This window comes from Tachyglossus aculeatus, chromosome 6 (genome assembly GCF_015852505.1).
Source record: "Tachyglossus aculeatus isolate mTacAcu1 chromosome 6, mTacAcu1.pri, whole genome shotgun sequence".
Lineage (NCBI taxonomy): Eukaryota > Metazoa > Chordata > Mammalia > Monotremata > Tachyglossidae > Tachyglossus > Tachyglossus aculeatus.
In genome coordinates this window covers 2,219,912-2,240,343 of record NC_052071.1, presented here as the reverse complement: position 1 = coordinate 2,240,343, position 20,432 = coordinate 2,219,912, and positions in this window count along the sequence as shown.

Below are 20,432 nucleotides of genomic sequence, written 5' to 3'. Positions count from 1 at the left end.
CTTGGATCGTGGCACTGTACTAAGCCCTGGGAGAAAATAACCAGGTGAGAATTAAATGCAGTCCTTGCCCTTCATGGGCCTCAGGGTTTAAATGGGTTGCCCTTCACTGGGCCCTGTGTGTTCTTGACATTTCAAGGAAAAAGGAGGGGAAGCAGTGTAGCCTAGTGGATGCAGCATGGGCCTGAGAGTCAGAAGGACCTGGGTTCTAATTCTCGCTCCGCTACTTCTCTGTTGCTCCCCTCCTCAAAATTATCTCTAGCGGCTACCAGTCAACCTACGCATCTCCATCACCTCGCCCCCTCCTACCTCACCTCCCTTCTCTCCGTCTATTGCCCAGCCCGCACCCTCCGCTCCTCTGCTGCTAACCTCCTCACTGAACCTCGTTCTCGCCTGTCCCACCAACGACCCCCGGCCCACGTCCTCCCCCTGGCCTGGAATGCCCTCCCTCCGCAAGTCCGCCGAGCTAGCTCTCTTCCTCCCTGCAAAGCCTTACTGAGAGCTCATCTCCTTCAAGAGGCCTTCCCAGACTGAGCCCCCTTTCTCCTATCCTCCTCTCCTCCCCCCTCCCCGCGGCACCTGTATATATGTTTGTACAGATTTATTACTTTATTTATTTCACTTGTACATATTTACTATTCTATTTATTTTGTTAATGATGTGCATCTAGCTTTGTTTGTTCTGATGATTTGACACCTGTCCACATGTTCTGTTTTGTTGCCTGTCTCCCTTTTCTAGACTGTGAGCCCATTGTTGGGTAGGGACCGTCTCTTTATGTTGCCAACTTGTACTTCTCAAGTGCTTAGTACAGGGCTCTGCACACAGTAAGCGCTCAATAAATACGATTGAATGAACGAATGATGGAAGATACTTAGCTTCTCAGTTTCCTCGTCTGTAAAATGGGGATTAAAGACCACTCTCCTCCCCACCCACCCAATTCCCATCCCATGAGTAGCAGCTTGGTGTAGTGGAAAGAGCACGGGCCTGGGAGTCAGAAGGTCATGGGTTCCAGTTCCAGATCCGCCACTTGTCTGCCATGTGACCTTCGGCTGGTCACTTCACTTCCCTGGGCCTCAGTTACCTCATCTGTAAAATAGGGATTGAGACTGTGAGCCCCACGTGGGACAGGGACAGCGTCCAACCTGATCTTCTTGTATCCAGCCCACCACTTAGTACAGTGCCTGGCATATAGTTAAGCGCTTAACAAATACCATAATAATAATAATAATTATTATTATTATTATCCCCATTGGTAAGGTGGGGTAGGGATTTACCCATGTGGTTATCTCTCATCTGCCTCAGCATTTAGGGCAGTGGTTGGCACATGCTAAGTATTTTTTAATAGTATTTGTTAAGCACTTACTAAGTGCCAGGCCTGTACTGAGCGCTGGGGTGGATGGAAGCTAATCACGTTGGATACAAATGAGCTAATAGGCCCAGAGAGGGTGAAGTGACTCGCCCTAGGTCACATAAAGGACGGGTGGCAGAGTGGGGACGAGAATCCCCATCTCTCTGACTCCCAGGCCCACGCTCTATCCCCGGGCCCACGCTGCTTCTTCGAAGCTGCTCCTTTCTCCATTGAGACCGATTAGTCCTCTAGACTGTAAGCTCGTTATGGGCAGTAATCATGTCTGTTGTACTCTCTCAAGCGCTTAGTACAGTGTCCTGCACCCACCAGGTGCTCAGCAAATGCAATCTACTTGATAGATCTGAAGCAGTTGTCTTCCAGCTTTCCATGTGATGCACTTTTCCTGTGCTCTGCTGCGTGGGAGTCAGAAGGATTCGAGTTCTAATCCCGGCCCTGGCACTTGTCAGGAGGGCGACCTTGGGCAAGTCATTTCATTTCTGCACCCTCTGCTTCTCTGAAGCTAACCTCACTGTACCTCGTTCTCGCCCGTCCCGCCGTCGACCCCCGGCCCACGTCCTCCCCCTGGCCTGGAATGCCCTCCCTCCGCACATCTGCCAAGCTAGCTCTCTTCCTCCCTTCAAAGCCCTACTGAGAGCTCACCTCCTCCAGGAGGCCTTCCCAAACTGAGCCCCCTTTTTCCTCTCTCCCCCCCACCCCCCAGCCCTATCTCCTTTCCCTCCCCACAGCACCTGTATATATGTTTGTACATATACAAACAGAGAGATTTATTACTCTATTTATTTTACCTGTACCTATTTACTTTTCTATTTATTTTGTTAATGATGTGCATCTAGCTTTACTTCTACTTATTCTGAGGACTTGACACCTGTCCACATGTTTTGTTGTCTGTCTCCCCCTTCTAGACTGTGAGCCCGTTGTTGGGTAGGGACCGTCTCTACGTGTTGCCAACTTGTACTTCCCAAGTGCTTAGTACAGTGCTCTGCACACGGTAAGCACTCAATAAATACGATTGAATTAATGAATGAATTTCTCTGGGCCTCAGTTCCCTCATCTGTAAAATGGGGATAGGGACTGTGGGACTGTGGGACAGGGGCTGGGAAAAGCTTACCCAGCTCTCAAGACCATGCTTGACACATAGTAAGTGCTTAGCAGATACGATCATTGTTATCAGTCACCCCATCACGGCTCACTATTCAGCAGCTAAGTTTGAAGCTTGTTGCGGGCAGGGAACGTGTCTACTAACTCCGTTATACTGGACCCTCTCAAACAATTAGTACAGTGTTCTGCACCCATCAAGCACTCAATAAATGTGCTTGAGAGAGCATGGGCCTGGGAGTCAGAAAGACTTGGTTTCTAACACCGGCTCTGCCCCATGTTCCCCTAGATCATAAGCTCGTTGTGGGCAGGGATGTGTCCCTTTATTGTTATAGCCAGCTCTCCCAAACACTTAATACAGTGCTCTACACACAGTAAAAGCTCAGTAAATGTGATTGACTGACCAGCGTGATGACCGATTGAATATCCAATGGGCTATCCTTTCTCCCTATGTATCCCACCCAGGAAAGTTGTATTTAGGTGAGCAGAGTTTCAGAGCTGTTAGAATGACAGCATTCTAAGAATGTCAAGCACCAGGGTAGATACATTACTCAAGAGTTGGCCTATCCTGCTGGATCGTCAGCTCCTTGAGGGCTGGAGCTCGCCTGTGCTCAGTATAGCGACCCGCAGGCAACATGTCTGCAAATGTTCCCGATGGATTTATTTCCATCCTCCTGGAGGCCTCACGGACGGATTGCTCGGCAATGAGGCCTGGACCGCAGATTCAACCCCCGACCCCCATTCCCCCATCCTCCGGCCTGAAGCTCTTGCCCCATTAATCCTTATCTCATTTCTTCTTCTCCCTCTCCCTTTCGTGTCGCCTTTGCCCACACTGTAGTGACCCTCTCAGCCCCGCAGCAGTTACGTCCATAGCCATAATTTATCTATATTAATATATACCCCTATAGATTGTAAGGTCATTGCGGGGAGGTGGCAGGCCTACCAACTCTTGTTTATACTGTCATCTCCCCAGCTCCTTGTTCGGGGCTCTGCACACACTAAGTGATCAATGGAAACAATGATGGATTTCTCCTGAAGACACTCCCTGGCTCACTAACTCCGAGAGCAGGTGCCAAGAATTCCCTGTTGCTGCCGACATGCGCAGCTCATCAGGGTTTGCGCTTCTGTTGTTTGAGCAGAGTCAAGAGCTCTGGGAATGGAGGTTAATAGGAGAAGAAGGAAGAGGAGGAGGAGAAGGAGCTGTTGCATCAGCAGTTTTTTATTTTAAATGGTATTTGTTAAGCACGTACTATGCGCAAGGCACCGCACAAAGCGCTGGGGTAGATGCAAGCCGATCAGGTGTCGGACACAGTCTTAATCCCCATTATACAGATGAGGGGAATGAGGCACAGAGAAGTGAAGTAACTTGTCCAAGGTAACCCAGCAGACCAGTGCGTGCCAAGCACTGTACTACGCTGTGGCGTAGAGACAAGGTAATCGGGTCGGACACAGTCCCCGTCCCACATAGGGCTCCCAGTCTTAACCCTCATTTTGCAGGGGAGGGTTAGAACTCATTCTCTTATTTTCCATTGAAATACTGGTTCAGAACCCTCAAGTTCACCAAAATCACATCAGTGGTGGACTTGCCAATTATGAACCCGTGTTTCAAGGGGAATGAGGTCTCATGTCCACCTGTGTAGTCTATCTTAGAGTTCATTACAGTGCTTGGCACATAGTAAGTGCTGATTCCTACTATTACCACTATTAATGTCTTTTCAAGAAAGACCATGTCTGTCTTCGCTAGCAGGACTTTCATACAGTGAACTCTTGTATTCACGCATGACGCTAAAGAGAACCCTTCACTTTGAAAAGTATTCCTAAAGCGACCAGAGGAATCTTTTGGTTGCAGTGTGTTTTTAGTTCAGAAAAGAATGAATTTCAAATCAACCCACACTTCACTTGGGACTCCACCTGAGATTTCTGCAACACTTGTAGAGGCTACAGTTATGATGATTATTACTACTGTATTTGTTAAGTGCTTATTATGTGCCAGGCACTGTACTAAGAGATGGATAAAAGGAAATCAGAGTGGACCCAGTCCCTGTCCCACCTGGAGCTCACAGTCTCTATCCCCATTGTACAAATGAGGTAGCTGAGGCCCAGAGAAGTGAAGTGACCAGCCCAAGGTCACACGGCAGACATGTGGCATGGTCGGGATTAGAACCCGGGTCCTGCTGACTCCCAGGCCCAGGCCCTATCCACTAAGCCATGCTGTTTCTCCTAAGCATTCTCCAATGGCTTGCTCTGACAGACAGATCTCTCAATCAAAAAAAAAGAAAAACAAATGAACCATACAGAACACTGTCCATTCCTTGTTTAACTCTGCAGGGAAAAGCACTACGCAAATGAATCAACCAGTCTTATTTATTGAGGGCTTACTGTGCTCTTGAGAGAGTACAATATCTATTCCCTGCCCACAACAAGCTCACCGTCTAGCCAAGATGTATTTCAGTTCACCACATTGCCAAGTGGTTTTGATAAATCTTTCAAAACCATGTTAAAACCAAAACAGACTTTGCTTGGACTATTCCCCAGAGAAGGACAGGTAAATTTGACACCTTATTTCTTTAGATAGAGCTCAACCTCTGTGGCTCATTTTGAAGACTGCTGTTCTAAATTGTCATTTTTATTACCAATTCATAGGCGTACCACGATAAACACTTTGATACTCACCCCAACCCATAGTTCTTATGTAAATCTCCTTACACTCTACTTCCCCTTTATGTCATTTATTTTAATATCTGCCTCTTCCTGGAGACAAATCTTCTTGTGGACAGGAGAATGATAATAATAATTATGATGGCATTTATTAAGCGCTTACTATGTGCAAAGCATTGGGGAGGTTACAAAGTGATCAGGTTGTCCCATGGGGGGCTCACAGTCTAAATCCCCATTTTACAGATGAGGTAACTGAGGCCCAGAGAAGTGAAGTGACTCGCCCAAAGTCACACAGCTGACAATTGGCGGAGCCGGAATTTGAGCCTATGACCTCTGACTCCAAAGCCCATGCTCTTTCCACTGAGCCACGGATATTATTACTGTATAAAGAATAATAATAATAATACAGTTGCACGATGGTTCACGTGGTGCCACGCAGCTCTCCTGACTCACCTTCCCCTCTCAACCCATCGGTGTCCCCCATCGTCAATCGATGCCCTGCTCCACAAACTGAGGTTCTCAAACTCTCGGCCACCGTCAAAACTCTGGTCTTTGCTAACAATCCAATCGGCTGCCTGAAGCCACTTTGCTTCAATTGTCAGTTTTCCTAAGTGGCTGGAGAGTTTGACGATCAGCTCCTTGCCAGCTGTAATGCCACAACCAAACGCGAGGTAGATGAGAAAGAGGCCCAGGGAGTAAGCAGGTACTGGAGGATCAAAGTGCCAGCAGGTAGCGAAAAAGAGACATGCGGCCTCCCTGAATCACCGTCTGGGAGGGAAGCAGCGCCGCCTAGTGGATAGAGCGCAGGCCTGAGGGTCAGAAGGACCTGTCTTCTAATCTATGGCCTGCCACTTGTTCTCTGAGTGACCTTGGACAAATCATTTCACTTCTCTGAGGCTCAGTTACCTCATCTCTAAAATAAGAATAGTAATGATGATGACGATGATGGTAATTGAGGTATTTGTTAGGCGCTTACTATGTTCCAATCACTGTCATAAGCACTGGGGTAGAAATCAGGTAATCAGGTCAGACACAGTCCCCATCCCACCTGGGGCCCACAGTCTTCATCCCCATTCTACAGATTCATTCATCCATTCATTCAATCGTATTTATTGAGCGGTTACTGTGTGCAGAGCACTGTACTAAGTGCTTAGGAAGTCCAACTTGGCAACATATAGAGACGGTCCCTACCCAATTCATTCATTCATTCATTCAATCGAATTTATTTAGCTCTTACTGTGTGCAGAGCACTGTACTAAGCGCTTGGGAAGTCCAGGTTGGCAATATATAGAGACGGTCCCTACCCAACAGCGGGCTCACAGTCTAGAAGGGGGAGACAGACAACAAAACAGACAACAGACACGGCTTCAACTATCATCTCTATGCTGATGACACCCAAATCTACATCTCTGCCCCTGCTCTCTCTCCCTCCCTCCAGGCTCGCATCTCCTCCTGCCTTCAGGACATCTCCATATGGATGTCCGCCCGTCACCTAAAACTCAACATGTCCAAGACTGAACTCCTTGTCTTCCCTCCCAAACCCTGCCCTCTCCCTGACTTTCCCATCACTGTTGACGGCACTACCATCCTTCCCGTCTCACAAACCCGCAAACTTGGTGTCATCCTCGACTCCGCTCTCTCATTCCCCCTCACATCCAAGCCGTCACCAAAACCTGCCGGTCTCACCTCCGCAACATCGCCAAGATCCACCCTCTCCTCTCCATCCAAACCACTACCCTGCTCGTTCAAGCTCTCATCCTATCCCGTCTGGATTACTGTATCAGCCTCCTCTCCGATCTCCCATCCTCCTGTCTCTCTCCACTTCAATCTATACTTCACGCCGCTGCCCGCATCGTCTTCGTCCAGAAACGTTCTGGGCATGTTACTCTCCTCCTCAAAAATCTCCAGTGGCTACCAATCAACCTATGCATCAGGCAGAAACTCCTCACCCTCGGCTTCAAGGCTGTCCATCCCCTCGCCCCCTCCTACCTCACCTCCCTTCTCTCCTTCTACAGACTAGCCCGCACCCTCTGCTCCCCTGCCACTAATGTCCTCACCTTGCCTCGTTCTCACCTGTCCCGCCGTCGACCCCCGACCCACGTCATCCCCCTGGCCTGGAATGCCCTCGCTCCTCACATCCTCCAAGCTATCTCTCTTCCTCCATTCAAGGCCCTACTGAGAGCTCACCTCCTCCAGGAGGCCTTCCCAGACTGAGCCCTCTCCTTCCTCTCCCCCTCCTGCCCCTCTCCATCCCCCCACCTTACCTCCTTCCCTTCCCCACAACACCTGTGTATATGTATATATGTTTGTATGTATTTATTACTCTATTTATTTATTTATTTTACTTGTACATATTTATTCTACTTATTTTATTTTGTTAATATGTTTTGTTTTGTTCTCTGTCTACCCCTTCTAGACTGTGAGCCCGCTGTTGGGTACGGACCGTCTCTATATGTTGCCAACTTGGACTTCCCAAGCGCTTAGCACAGTGCGTATTCATCGTATTCATTCAATACGATTGAATGAATGAATGAATGAATGAATGAATGAATGAACAAAACAAAACATATAACAAAATAAAATAAATAGAATAAATTCATTCATTCATTCAATCGTATTTATTTATTCATTTATTCAGTCGTATTTATTGAGCGCTTACTGTGTGCAGAGCACTGTACTGAGCACTTGGGAAGTCCAAGCTGGCAACATATACAGACGGTCCCTACCCAACAGCGGGCTCATAGTCTAGAAGGAGGAGACAGACAACAAAACAAAACATATTAACAAAATAAAATTAATAGAGTAAATATATACAAATAAAATAAATAAATAAAGAGTAATAAATACGTACAAACATATATACAGATGCTGTGGGGAGGGGAAGGAGGTAGGGGTCTAGGGACACTTCTAGACTGTGAGCCCGCTGTTGGGTAGGGACCGTCTCCATACGTTGCCAATTTGTACCTCCCAAGCACCTAGTACAGTACTCTGCACACAGCAAGCGCTCAATAAATGCAATTGAAAATGAAAAATGATAGTAAGGCGGGGGGATGGGGAGGGGGAAGAGGGGGAGAGGAAGGAGGGTTCTCAGTCTGGGAAGGCCTCCTGGAGGAGGTGAGGTCTCAGTAGGGCTTTGAAGGGAGGAAGAGAATAACTAGAATCATAGCTATATGCTCATCATTAATGAAAAAAAATCAGTCAATCAATCGTATTTATTTAGCGCTTACTGTGTGCCGAGCACTGTACTAAGCGCTTGGGAAGTACAAGCTGGCAACATATAGAGACAGTCCCTACCCAACAGTGGGCTCACAGTCTAGAAGGGGGAGACAGAGAACAAAACCAAACATACTAACAAAATAAAATAAATAGAATAGATATGTACAAGTAAAATAAATAAATAAATAAATAGAGTAATAAATATGTACAAACATATATACATATATACAGGTGCTGTGAAAGAGAAGTAAATATGTGCAAATAAAATAGAGTAATACAGCTGTACAAATATATCCAAGGGCTGTGGGCAGGCCCCGACCAGACCAGACAGCGGGAGACAGAGAACAAAACAAATCATATTAACAAAATAAAATAAATAGAATAAATATGTACAAATAAAATAAATAAATAAATGGAGTAATAAATATGTACAAACATATAGATATATACAGGTGCTGTGGGGAGGGGAAGGAGGTAAAGTGGGGGGGATGGGGAGGGAGAGGAGGGGGAGAGGAAAGAGGGGGCTCAGTCTGGGAAGGCCTCCTGGAGGAGGTGAGCTCTCAGTAGGGCTTTGAAGGGAGGAAGAGAGCTAGCTTGGCGGATGTGCGGAGGGAGGGCATTCCGGGCCAGGGGGATGATGTGGGCCCGGGGTCGACGGCGGGACAGGCGAGAATGAGGCACGGCGAGGAGATTAGTGGCAGAGGAGCGGAGGGTGCAGGCTGGGCTGTAGAAGGAGAGAAGGGAGGTGAGGTAGGAGGGGGCGAGGTGATGGAGAGCCTTGAAGCCGAGGGTGAGGAGTTTTTGCCTGATGCGTAGGTTGATTGGTAGCCACTGGAGATTTTTGAGGAGGGGAGTAACATGCCCAGAGTGTTTCTGAACAAAGACGATCCGGGCAGTGGCGTGAAGTATGAATTGGAGTGGGGAGAGACAGGAGGATGGGAGACCAGATAGGAGGCTGATACAGCAATCCAGACGGGATAGGATGAGAGCTTGAACGAGCAAGGTAGCGGTTTGGATGGAGAGGAAAGGGCTGATCTTGGCAATGTTGCGGAGGTGAGATCGGCCGGTTTTGGTGACGGATCGGATGTGAGGGGTGAACGAGAGAGCGGAGTCAAGGATGACACCAAGTTTGCGGGCTTGTTAGATGGGAAGGACGGTAGTGCCGTCAACAGTGATGGGAAAGTCAGGGAGAGGGCAGGGTTTGGGAGGGAAGACAAGGAGTACAGATGAGGTAACTGAGATGAGGGGAAGTGAAGTGACGTGGCCAAGGTCACCAAGCAGACATATTGCGGAACCGGAATTAAAACCTGCGTCCTCTGACCTCCTGGTCTGTGTTCTTTCCACTAGGCCATGCTGCAACTCCCCTTTAATTTTAAAATGGGGATTATGATCGTGAGCCCCACATGGAACCTGGACTGTGTCCAACCTGATGAGCTTATCTCTATCCTGGTGCTTAGTCTAGTGGCTGGCACATAGTAAGTGCTTCAAAAATACAGAGGAGAAAATAGAAAAGATCATGTCATTAGGGGGTGATAGAGAGTCATAGCCTCACAGAACCATGCCCTAGTACCACCTTGGGGCAGTAGAGAGGAGCAGCCTCCCAGACCAAGCCTCCTGCTGGACCGTAGTATTCTATACTACACTGCCACCAGGCATAGCTTCGCCGAACAAGCCTGCTGTCACCAGGAGTGATAGAGAGGCACGGCCTCCCAGAATAACGATTGGTGCCACCAGGGGACAGGCTGCCACTCTCAGAACAGTGGATGGCTCTGGTTCCAGGGGCCTGGGGAATGTCTCCAAAGCTGCTGTTCCTTGCCTCTTTACACTACTCCCAGATTTACCCCATTACTGAGTGGGCTGTATTGCTCCCCCAAAAGGAAGAGTGTGTGTGTGTGTGTGTGTGTGTGTGTGTGTGTGTGTGTGTGTGTGTGTGTGTGTGTGTGTGTGTGTGTGTGTGTGTGTGTGTGTGTGTAAGAGTGGGGAAGAAGAGTATTGAGGTGGTTGCCACTCATAGCAGAATAGGGGCTGGGTCAAGCTTCCCGGTGACTATGGCAAAAACTCCTTACCATTCACTTCAAACCACTTAATTACCTTGCCCCCTCCTACCTCACCTCACTGATCTCCTACTATAACCCAGTCTGCATGCCTGGCTCCTCTGGTGCTAACCTTCTCACTGTACCTCGATCGCATCTATCTCACCGCCGACCTTTGCTCACGTCCTACCTCTGGCTTCCTTGAAACTCCTCTGACGTGGGACTATTTTCCAGAAACTCAGGGAAGCCAATCAGATTGGTATTGATTTTTTGCCGTAACTGTGTATGTGTGAGTATCTGTAGGCATCTACCCACCTTTTAATTAGGCTAAGCAAGGAATACACTGTTCCGCCTCAGTTTCACCTTTGAACTTGTTTCTGAGCCCCTCAAACTGAAGGGGAGACGATTCCCCTTTGACAGAGTCCTACCTTGAGCACCTGAATTGAAGGGGAGACAATCCCTGGGGAAGGACTCATACATTAAGGGCCTGAAACTAAAGGGGGAGACAATCCCTCCGTGACGGGCTCAAGGCAGGGTTGTGTGGATTCCTAGCTGAGATCAAGTCAACAGAGAGGGGAAGGGCAGGAGGTGGGGGAGAGAGGATGGGAGCGGGGGCTTTCAGAACAGCACTGGCTGGCCTGAATCTCTAACTTCATGGATCAAGCATGGGTCTGGGAGTCAGATGACCTGGGTTCTAACCCTGGCATGTCACTTGTGTGCTGAGTGACTTTGGACAAGTCATTTCTCTGTGCCTCACTTACCTCATCTGTGAAATGCGGATTAAGCCTGTGAGCCTCATGTGGGACATGGAGTGTGTACCGCCTGATGTACTTGCATCCAACCCGGGGATCAGGACAGTGCCTAGCACATAGTATATGTTTTACAAATACCATTTATTTTTTAAAAAAAACGACAACCAAGCCTTACCCCCGGCACATTGGAGAGGTCAGGCAGACCTTGTCTATGTGGTACTGGGCCCAAACCTCTGATGAAGTAAAATCCAAAATGTATTCTCTGGCTTCTGACAGCCCCGACTTTCTCCATGGCTGCCACTTCTTCCCTGCCTGTTCCCAGGAGATCTTGTGTGCAGATCTGATCCAGACAGCTGCTCCTGGGCTCCCGGATCTCCTGCTCCCAGTTGTACATTACTCAAGGATTGGCCTCTCCTGCTGGATCAAAAACTCCTTGAGGGCAGGAGCTCACGTGTGCTCTGTGTAGCGACCTCCAGCAATATGTCCACAAATGATGATGATGATGATGATGATGGTATTTGTTAAGTGCTTACTATGTGCAAAGCACTGTTCTAAGCGCTGGGGGGATACAGGGTGGTCAGGTTGTCCCACGTGGGGCTCACAATCCCAATCCCCATTTTACAGATGAGGTAACTGAGGCACAGAGAAGTTCAGTGACTTGCCCAAGGTCACATAGCCGACAAGTGGCAGAGTCGGGATTAGAATCCATGACCTCTGACTCTCAAGCCCGTGCTCTTTCCACTGAGCCACGAGTCACTTCATTTCTCTGTGCTCCAGTTCCCTCATCTGTAAAATGGGGATTGAGATGTTACCGAGGGATTCATTTCCATCCTCCTGTCGACCTCACGGATGGATTGCTCGGCAATAAGGCCTGGACCAAAGATTCAACCCCCGACCTCCATCCCCACCCTCCAGCGTGAAACTCTTCTAATTCTCATCTCATTTCCTCTTCTCCCGCTCTCTTCTATGTCACCTTTGCCCACACTTTATGGATCCCTCAGCCCCACACACTTATGTCCATATCTGCAATTTATCTATATTACTATCTACCCCTCTAGAGACTGTAAGGTCATTATGGGCAGGTCTACCAACTCTGTTTATATTGACCTCTCCCCAGTTCTTTGTACAGTGTGCTTGCTGCACACACCAAGTGCTCAATAGAAGCAATGATGGATTTCTCCAGCAGACACTTCCTGGCTCACTAACTCTGAGAGCAGGTGACAGGAACTCTCTGTTGCTGCCAACACTAGCAACTCACCAGGGTTTGTGCTTCTGTTGTCTCAGCAGAGTAGTGAGCACTGGGAATGGGGGTTAATAGGAAGATGAGGAGGAGCAGCAGCGATTTTTTTTAGGTGGTATTTGTTTAGCACTTACTATGTGCAAGGCACCGTACGAAGCACTGGGGCAGATACAAGCTGGTCAGGTTGGACACAGTCTCTGTCCCACATGGGGCTCACAGTCTCAATCCCAATTTTACAGATGAGGGTACCGGGACACAGAGAAGTGGAGTGACTTGCCCGAGGTAACACGGCAGACAAGTGCATGCCAAGCACTGTACTAATGGGTGTGGTGGTCACAAGGTAATCGGGTTGGGTACAGACCCCATTCATAATAGTGCTCTTAAGTCTTAACCCCCATGCTACAGAGGAAGATTAGTCCTCATTCTCTTATTTCTCACTGAAACACTGGTTCCCTACTAGCAAGCTCACCAAAATCACATCATTGGTGAACTTTGCAATTATCAACCGGTGTTTCAATGGGAATGAGGTCATTTCCACCTGTGTAGTCCTTCCTAGCACTCAGAAAAGTGCTTGGCATATTGGAAGTGCTTATTCCTGTCATTGCCTCTCTTAATGTCTTCTCAAGAAAGACCATATCTGTCTTCACAGAAGGACTTTTATACAGTGAGCACTTGTATTTATGAATGTCTCTACAAAGAACCCTTCACTATGAAAAATATGGGGCTCACAGATGAGGGAACCGAGACACAGAAAGGTGAAGTGACATGCCTAAATTAACACAATGGGCAAGCAGCAGCACTGGGATTAGAATCCAGGTCCCTCTAACTCCCAGGCTCTGACTCTATCCATTAGGCCACGCTGCTTCTGTATTTCTTACACTGGCATTTTTCATATATTATAGAATGCCCTGGCTTGACCTATATGGAGTTTGATTCAATCTCTCCTACGGTGCTGGATTCAATCTTTTCTTGTCCCAAAGGTTTCCTGGGTTATCCATATGCGTGGTCTCAACACTCATCTGTTACAACTGTCTTTGATCTGTAATTCTACCTTCAGTCTACTATGAGTCCAAGTAGATTCTTCAGTGGGAGACTGAAATTTACTACTACTCCTTTCACATTTAGGAGGTCTTTGAAACCTTCCAGTTGTCCATTTCAAATTTAAGTGTAACCGGTGTTTCAAACCTATAGATTTATTCTTGCCATATTTTCTGCCAAGGTAACCGTGAGGACGATAGTGATGAGGCTAGTGATAATAATAATAACTGTAGCATCTGTTAAGCGCTTACAGTGTGCCAAGCACTGTTCTAAGCGCTGGGGTAGATACAAGCTAATCGGGTTGGACACGGTCCACATCCCACATGGGGCTCACGGCCCTAATGCCCATTTTACAGATGAGGGAACCGAGTCACAGAGAAGTGAAGCTATTTGCTCAAGGTCCCACAGCAGACATGTGGCAAGAGCTGGGATTAGAACCCATGACCTTCTGACTCCCAGGCCTGGGTTCTATCCACTTGGCCATGCTCTGAAAGTCCAACCCGAACAGCTCCAGGGGAACCAGTGCTCCCCTTGCCCCCAAAACGCAGCTCAGGACCCAGGGGTGGCATGTTCCCTGTGGTCTGTGGGCAGCCTGTGAGCTCTGAGCCCATGGTTGGGCCAACTGACCCAGAGCGGCTTGGCTTAAACCAAGAGGAATTTACATTTCCTCTTATCGGTCGATCACTGAGCGCTTATTACGTGGAGAGCACTGTACTATGGCCCTTCTCAGGGTCACGCCTAAAGAGTTTTCAGAACTTTACCGGTCTCTATTACCAGAGGGAGAGTCAAGCAGAGGCCTACCATTCCATTCCTAGCTTGGGCTGTGGCTAGCGAGTAGCAAGCAATCTGCTACAAGACAAAACTCACCTGTGCCGGGCAGCAGTGTCATGGGAGAGAGTTGAGGGCGGAGACTCAGGTTTACTGTGTGAAAGGCGGCAATGGTAAACCCCTTCCATATTTTTATGAAGAAAACTCTAGGGATATACTACCAGAATGATTGCAGATGGAAGAGGGGCGTTCTGGAAGAGACGTGTCCATGGTGTAGCTATGGGTCGGAGATGATGATGATGATGAAGATATTTATTAAGCCCTAACTATGGGCCAAGCATTGTTCTAGGCACTGAGGTAGATACAAGATAATGAGGCTGTCCCATGTGGGGCCCACAGTCTTCATCCCCATTTTACAGATGAGCTGAGGCAGAGAGAAGTTGAGTGACTTGCCTAAGGTCACACAGCAGACAAGTAACTCGACAGCTTAAGACAACTGTACTTTGGTTTGGGAGAGTACCTGGAGCCCTGCCCTGGTTCGTACCCTCTGCTCTGGGTGGGGCAGGGGCCCTCTGCCTCCCTGAATCACAACCCTGTGGAACACTCTCTCTGTGTCTCTTTCTCTGCCTCCCTCTCTTCTCTCTGTATCTGTATTGATCTCTTCTCTCTGTGTCTGTCTCTCTTCTCTCTCTCCCTTTCTCTCCCCCCCACGCCCCCACCCGCCGCCGCCCCGATCCCAGGGCTCTGCATCCTGGGGAGGGGACTGCTTTTGGTGCCAGCCCCATTGGTCAGGGGCTCTGGCTTGGTGGGACAACGAGACCGTCCCTGCCAATACAACTGCTACCTTCACATACCAGGCCAATGACTTCACCTCCTCCTCCTCCTCGTCCTCCTCCTCGTCCTCCTCCTCGTCCTCCTCCCTTGGCTTTCACGGGCTCCCCTATCCTGCCAGCTCTCTGACCAAGCTCCAGGCAAGGCACAGGTGGATTCCTCATGAACCAACCAGATGGAGCATGGGCTGGGCAACCCACCCTGCCCCCTTCTTACCCCCACCACAGCTTCTGCTCTCCCCAGTTCCCCAAGGTCTTCTGGGGGTCCGGCCAGCCAGAGCCCAGACCTGGGAATGAGAAGGACCTGGGTTTTAATCCCGACTCCACCACATGTCTGCTGTGGGACCTGGGGCAAGTTGCTTCACTTCTCTGGGAAATGGAGATTAAGAGTGTGAACCCCATGTGGGACGGGGACTGGACCCAACTTACTTAACTTGTGTCTACTCCAGCACTTAGAACAATGTTTGGCACATAGTTAAATGCTTAAGAAGTACCATCGTTATTGTTATTATTATTATTATTATCCTGAGAGAAGTTCAGGGTAGGGCACTCGGCTCTCTGGGAATCTCCCCTGATCCTCCCAGAACCCCACAGGGCCTGCATGGAAACCGTCCTTTCCCACATCCTTGAGAGCATGCAATTTCACCCCAGAAAGGTCCACATTTGGCTGGGAAGCTCATCTTGAGCTGGTCACTCCCAGCTAACCGGGCAAGGCACCTACCCCCATCCCTCTCAGGACTGCCAGAAACAGAAACGCCTGATTCATCTGAGTAAGAGAGACTTTGGGTCTGTAGCAGACTGGGAGTCTAAAAGTCATGGGTTCCAAACCTGGCTATGACACGTGTCTGCTGTGTGACCTTGGGCAAATCATTTGACTTCTCTGTGCCTCGGTTACCCCATCTGTAAAATGAGGATTGAGACCGTGAGTCCTACGTGGGACAGGGACTGCGTCCAACCTGATTGCCTTGTATCTACCCCAAGCTTAGTTCAGCACCTGGCACGTAGTAAGTGCTTCACAAATACCATAAAAAAAGCAAACCTGTTCTCCCTCCCTCTTAGACTGTGAGTCCAACATGGGTAGGGACCGTATCTGATCTGGCTGTCCATTATCTATCCCAGCACTTAGCACAGTGCTTGGCACACAGTAGTGGTAGTAATAATCATAGAATTTGTTAAGCGCTTACTGTGTGTAGAGCACTGAACTAAACACTAAACTAAACTAAGAGAAGCAGCGTGGCTCAGTGGAAAGAGTACGGGCTTTGGAGTCAGAGGTCGTGGGTTCAAATCCCAGCTCTGCCAATTGTCAGCTGTGTGACTTTGGGCAAGTCAGTTCACTTCTCTGGGCCTCAATTACCTCATCTGTAAAATGGGGATTAAGACTGTGAGCCCCCCGTGGGACAACCTGATCACCTTGTAACCTCCCCAGTGCTTTGCACATAGTAAGCGCTTAATAAATGCCATTATTATTATTATTATTATTAAACACTGAGAGAGAAGAGAACTAGTGGGTGGGAACTAGTCACAGTTCCTATGCCTTGGGTGGCTCACAATCTATAGTAAGCGCATATGAAATACCTCAGTTACTACAGGGGAAAATTTGAATTTTCCTTCTTCCCCTTAGACTTGGAGCCCTATAAGGACAGAGGCCTTTCCTTTCTAAGCCCTCCTTTCCTCTTCTCCCACTCCCGTCTGCGTCACCCTGACCTGCTTGCTTTATTCATCCTTCCCACCCTCCCCTTCCAGCCCCGGAGCACTTTTGTCCATATCAGTCATTTATTTATTTCTTTTACTGCCCGTCTCCCCTTCTCAACTGTAAGCTCGCTTTGGGCAGGGAATGTGTCTGTTGTTATGCTGTCCTCTCCCAAGCACTTAATACAGTGCGCTGCACACGGTAAGTGCTCAATAAATATGATGGACTGACTGACTGACTGCTGGGGATTGGATTTCCATCTGATTATGCCATGAGTACTACCTACCCCAGTGCCCAGTAGAGCACTTGGTGCTAAGTAAGTGCTTAACAAATATCATAGTGATCATGAACATACTGCACAAACGCAAGATTCCAAAGGGAAAAGGCCGGTGAAGGTGGCATTGGATCGGAGACCGTTTCTTCCCAATAGAGTCAATTAGAGACAGGGACGGTGGGTGGCTGGGGGCAGTTCATGACTCAGCTTTACGGACGAGACAACCCTCATGGCCTAGTGGATGGAGCATGGGCCTGGGAATCATAAGGCCATGGGTTCTAATCCCAGGTCCTCCACTTGCCTGCTGTGTGACCTTGGGCAGGTCACTTCACTTCTCTGGGCCTTAGTTACCTCATCTCTAAAATGGGGATCGAGCCTGTGAGCCCCACGTGGGACAGGAACTGAACCAGATGATCTTGTTTCTACCCCAGTGCCTAGTACAGTGCCTGGCACATAGTAAGCACTTAACAAATACTATTATTATTAGTAGTAGCATGAAGAATAGTAATAACAAACCACGATATTCAGTTTCTCATACAGAGAAACACTGAGCACAAAGGATCCTGCTTCTGTTAAACCCTCAACCCAGAGGCAGTGAGATCTCTGACACTATGGAAGCCCTCAGCCTAGGGTTCTTGAGAATTTCCTCCCGCGGGATGATCGGTCCAGTTGTTCAGGGCCCTTAAGGGGCCGGCCCGGCCCGGGTGTTCCCCAGCCAAACGGTCTTCCGCTGGGACTATCCCACTGCCTCCCTTCCCTTCAGAGGCCAGCGAGCAGCCAAGTAGGGGCTGAGAGCCGCCTGGGCATCCCTTGGGTTGGTTCCCTCGGCCTCGGTGGACTCAGTTGCCCTTACCCAGGAGGGCGAGCAGCAGCAGCCACGGGCATTTCCCCCCAGTCTTTCCACTCTGCTGCTGGTCGAGCATTACTTCCAGCTGCTTCTGGGCCAATAACAGTCCATTGTCTTCTGCTTTTAGAAGACATCTTGTCCTGACCCCGGCGTGGTGGGGGGGGGCGGGGGGGAGAGTGGGGGTAGAGTGTCAACATTTCGGTCTTCCCTTGGAGACAGTGTCCGGCTCACCTGTGATTCTGGGAAGCGAAATGCCTAAGGGCATTCGATGGAATCCGGTGGTTAGCGAGGAGTCAACTGCACACTTAGAGAGGCAGTGCTTTCCCCTGCTGAGAAGCCAGAAACTGGGCTTTGCAGTCACTTTCACCGGTTCTCTGCCCCTTTCCTTTTTATTTTTAGTTTTCACTGGTATTTGTTAGGCGCTTGCTCTGAGCCAGGCACTGAGGTAGATCCAAAGCTGATGGCTTACTATGCCAGGCACTGTACTAAGGTCTGGGGTAGATCCAAGCTAATCCGGTTGGACACAGTCCCCGACCCCCATGGGGCACACAGTCTTCATCCCCATTTTCCAGATGAGGGAAGTGAGGGCCAGAGAAGTGAGGTGACTTGCCCAAGGTCAAACGGCAGCAGACAAGTGGCAGTGCCAGGATTAGAACCCAAGTCCTTCTGACTCCCGGGCCCTTGGCGACTCCATTTGGAATGACACTCTCCGCATCTGGGCATTTCTAAACCAGCGTCACCCTGGCAAGCTGGACTTTTCGATTCCCAGAACCCCATCGGAGGAGGAGGGACAGAGTCATTTGACATTCCCCTGTCTCTGGCTCCTCAAGTTTTGACTCATCAATTGGAGTGCCAAGTTGAAATTTGGGCAAAATTGCGATTCAGAAATCCATGATCCAGCTTACAGTCTAGAGGACTTTATCCGCCCCCAACCTCAGCCCCATAGTACTTTTCTTTTTGAAATTGAATATTAGTAATTATTTCTTTACTTTGATGTCTGCCTCCCCCTTTAGATTGGAGGCACCTTGGGCAGGGAACGTGTCTGCTAATTCTGTCGTATGGTCCGCTCCCGAGGGCTCGGTGTGGTACTCAGCACAGGGTAAGCGCTCAATGAATTCCATTGATGGATCGATTGATTATGTGTATATCTGTAATTTACTTTAATGTCTGTCTCCACCTCTAGTCTGTAAACTCCTTGTGAGCAGGAAATGTGTCTACTAACTCGGTAGTTAGTAGCTACTCGGTAGCTACTACTAACTCGCTATTTGGTAGTTAGGAGCTACTAACTCCTCTCCCAAGAGCTTAGTATAGTGTTCTGCACAGTAAGCACTCAATAAATACAGTTGACTGACTGACTCCCTCTCTAGACTGTAAGGTGGTTGTGGGCAGGGAACGTGTCTACCAACTCTGTTATTGTGTACTCTCCCATGCGCTCAGCACAGTGCTCAGCACTCAATGAATACCATTGACTGTCGGACTGATCCCCTCTCTAGACTGTAAGGTGGTTGGGGGCAGGGAACGTGTTTACCAACTCTGTTGTATTGTACCTCCCCCACCCCAAGCGCTTAGCATAGTGCTCTGCACAGTGGGAGCGTTCAATGAAATTGATTGATGGATCAATTGATCCTTGTTGGATTCTGGAGGAACTGGCTGAGAGTGAGCCTTGTCGGCATTTCCCAAGCCTCGGGCGCCACCTGCCGGTAGGTCCTGGTTCTACCGTGCGAATCTCAACCCGACCTCCGGGGACATGAACTGTTCCCAGTGGTTTGGTCCGACCCAAACCCAACCCAAGCCAGGGGTCTCCTGGATAAGATTATTCTGTGCAGAATCCTCCCCTCCAAGGTCGTGGGAGAGGTGTCTAAATCGTTCTGTCAATGGAATGTATTGAGTACTTTCTATGTGCAGAGCACTGTGCTGAGCACTTGGGAAAGTACAATCCAACAGAATCAGCAGACACGTTCTCTGCCCATAATGAACTCACAGTCTAGTGTATGAGCTTACAATCTAGAATCAGAGGTGGCATTAATAATAACTAATATCTGCTCAACTAGGAATAATAATGATGGTATTTGTTAAGCGCTTACTATGTGCCAAGCACTGCGTAAGCAACTGCCTGGCCTAGTGGATGGAACACGGGCCTGGGAGTCAGACGGACCTGTGTTCTAGTTCCAGCTCTGCCACTGGTCTGTTGCGGGACCTTGGGGAAGTCACTTACCTTCTCTGTGCCTCAGTTACCTCATCTGTAATTTGGGGCCTGTGAACCCCATGTGGGACATGTACTGTGACCAACCTGGAAGTTTGAATCAACCCCAGTGTCAGGTCCTTCCGACTCCCAGGCCTGTGCTCTATCCACTAGACTACGCTGCTTCTGATAGAGAGATTTTTCTGGTGCTCAGGAGCCCAGCGAAAAAGAGCAGTATGCACCGGTGGGACTATTTCCCAAGCGCTTAGTACAGTGCTCTGCACATAGTAAGCGCTCAATAAATACGATTGATGATGATGATGATGATCTCATCTCATGTGACCCTGGGGGCATATTTTTGCCCAAAGAGACGAGCGTTGTTCTCTCTCCTCCTTCTTAACCAACCAATCTTCCCAAAAGTTGCTGCCCAAATACAGTTACCC